The sequence below is a fragment of the Cyprinodon variegatus genome, unplaced genomic scaffold (assembly GCF_000732505.1).
Source record: "Cyprinodon variegatus isolate N-32 unplaced genomic scaffold, C_variegatus-1.0 Scaffold821, whole genome shotgun sequence".
Taxonomy (NCBI): Eukaryota; Metazoa; Chordata; class Actinopteri; order Cyprinodontiformes; family Cyprinodontidae; genus Cyprinodon; species Cyprinodon variegatus.
In genome coordinates, this window is record NW_015151274.1 from 255,597 (window position 1) to 258,500 (window position 2,904).

Below are 2,904 nucleotides of genomic sequence, written 5' to 3' on the forward strand. Positions count from 1 at the left end.
GCTCCTTTACCTGTTTTCTGCTCAGGTGATCTTCCTTCCTTTACCGGGTCCACTCCTTTCAGTCCTGTTCAAAACCCAAAACCTACAGGTTAGAAGATTTAAATCGGACCAAAAGTCTCGCACAGCCGATCCGTTTGGGTTCAACACCAAAGCCCAACTTTTAAGATATAAAAACATGTAATGATTGATATATTCCTCCAGGTAAAGATCTGCTAATCTTTGCTAGAATCCAACACAGACTGGGTTTTTTCTTTTGGAAACATTAATGCTAAGCTACATGCCACGATGTTACATCGAACACTGGTAGAGCCAAATGCTTTGCTGCTCTGTCCGAATCCAACACAAAATCGTGCCTTAGAGGTGGTGGCGTTTAGCTTTCATTGAGAGTCAATGGGGAAGATTTCCAGCAGGGGGCAGCGTAGCTCCGACTGAGATGGAGCCCAGGTCTATTTTAGTCGGAAACATTTTAATTGCAATTATTTTCAACCAATATTGCATTTGCGATTGCATTTCCATTTTTTTTATTGCACTAATCATAAGCATGTCAATGTTTCACTCCAGGGTTTCAGTTTTGTCTGAAGTCCGTTGTTGCAGAGCTTTATTGTAATCTTTGATTTGAAAATGGCTAACTTTTACTTGCATGCAAAGATCGGAGAGCTAGCTAGAAAGATTCTCTTTTTTGTGGCAGCAAATCTTCTTAAATCATATGACCGCCTCATAAAGTGCTGGAGCGGAATGAAAATTTGTCTCTTAGTCTTGTTAAACGTAACTTGACCAAATTTGGTTTTCAAAATTGCGATAATATATTGCTAATGCAATAAATTGCCCAGCCCTACTTTCTGAAAACCAAAATTCCGAGTTATGCTGGTTCTTATTCCGAGTGAAAAAGGAACCAGGCGTCCCAGAGTCGTTTCCAGATACCTTACCTTGTCTCCCTTTCCTTCTGGAACCTTTAAGGGGTGACGCTGCAATGTGGACGGCTAGATTTCCTTCACTTTAACTACCATGACCTTTTCCATCATTTTAAAGGAAAAGTCGCTCATATTCAGAATTCAAACTTCTGAAAGTCCTTTAAATCTGAAATGATTCCATCCTGTTCAATAAATGATCAGTGTTTTTAATTCAGAGTAATTTTCATGTGAATGTGCTTTACTGGAGGCATCCATGTTTGTCAAAGAACACTACTGCCACCTACTGGTTAGTGACATTGTCACGGTGCGGTATCGGCTGTTGATCAAGTCCCAGTGCTGTATCTGGTGTTTGTCACAACGCGCTATTATCCAAGTCATCTTGAAAACATTCTTCTTCCAAATGTTGGCTACATATTACGGGTTTTTTCTCTGGCCAGAAGTTCGATGGCAAATCCTCCCTCTTCAAGTTGGCGATCCAACGACCAACCCGTCCGTGGAGGATCAGGAATCAGAAAGGTGGAATAACTCTTTTTTTCACTTTTACCCGATGTATTCCAGCATCCAGCTGCCATGCACGTGGGCATTGTCAGTTTCACTATAGCTCTGGTGAATTTCAATGGTGAAGTCCTCTGGAAATCTTCAATAATTGTTGTTGATTGCAGATGTGTCTAGTAGTTCCCATTGATTTAGCTTGGAAAGCGGGGAGAATGGCGCTAGGCTTACCGCACCGTGACGTCACTGCTGGAAGATGGCAGGAGGGAGGGGCTTCTATATTTGGAGAAAAATGGCCGCTATTAGTTTTAGGTATAAATAACGATCCATTGATTATTTCTTACTGATCGGACTTTTCCTTTAATTCAACATTAACTGATCATCAGGAAGAATCATCCTCCCTCCAAACTGATATGCTGCTGAGCAAGGCACTTCCTACCAGACTGTGACAGAAGGGCTTTGATTGGCTGGTATGACTAAAGAAACACATAGGCAGCTTTTCTCTATCAGAAAAATACTGCTTGTATTTATTTAAAGAATTGCTGGATTTTCAAAATAAAGTAAAACTTTTAGGCGTTTCAATAAAGCAGACATAAAGCAAAAGAAAACACCATAACAAAATTCTGCAGAGGGGATGAATTATGTGACTGAATTTACAGATAAATGTGATGTTTTTCACAGCTTCAATCTCCAGCGAGGAGCTGATGGAGTCTGTCTGGAAGGAAACGAAAAAGGACGGGACAGGAGATCGGCAATAGTTTATTCTGAACAGAATGGAAACTAAAATGCTTCCACAAACTTTTACATCTTTGAGAGTTGTTTGGTTTTAAGCATCTTTGACCCCCCCCTAATCAGACCAGATATCTCTGCTACACAATAAAAAAAAAAACCTTAACCAAGATGAAAATGAATGAATAAACAAAATGCATATTTCTGAAAACAACAAAGCTTAAATTAACCAAACAAAAAAAACATATATACATCATGTGATACAACATGTTAAAAGTCTGTAGTGCCGTTCCAGTTTTACCTTTGTTATAAATACAGAAAGTCTACAGAAAACCCGCAGAGAAACTAAAACTGTCCAATCAAGGTATATTGCTGTTTTAATCCTCCACTTAAAAGACATCAAGCTAAAGAAGGTCATAAAAACCCCTGAAGGGGGAGGAGCTTCTGACACAAAGCTGCAGGATAGCAGAGAGAAAGGGGGAGGAGTCTGCTGGTTGTCATGGCTGCCCCCTTTTGTGTTTGTAAACACTCATTATTAAACACGAGCAGCAACTAAAGCCCGGCATACACTGTTAGGGGTGTAAATAATAATCGTTTTGTATCGATGCATCGATCCAACAGCCGACGATCCGATGCATCGATACGTCCGCAAGAGAATCGATTCATGTTTTTTTTTCCTCCGGTCTATTTTTAGCCATCTGCTCCTGGACGTAATTCTCCCTCCCGTGCTGCGGTGGCGCTAAACATATTTTGCCCTCCTACCTCGCTTCCT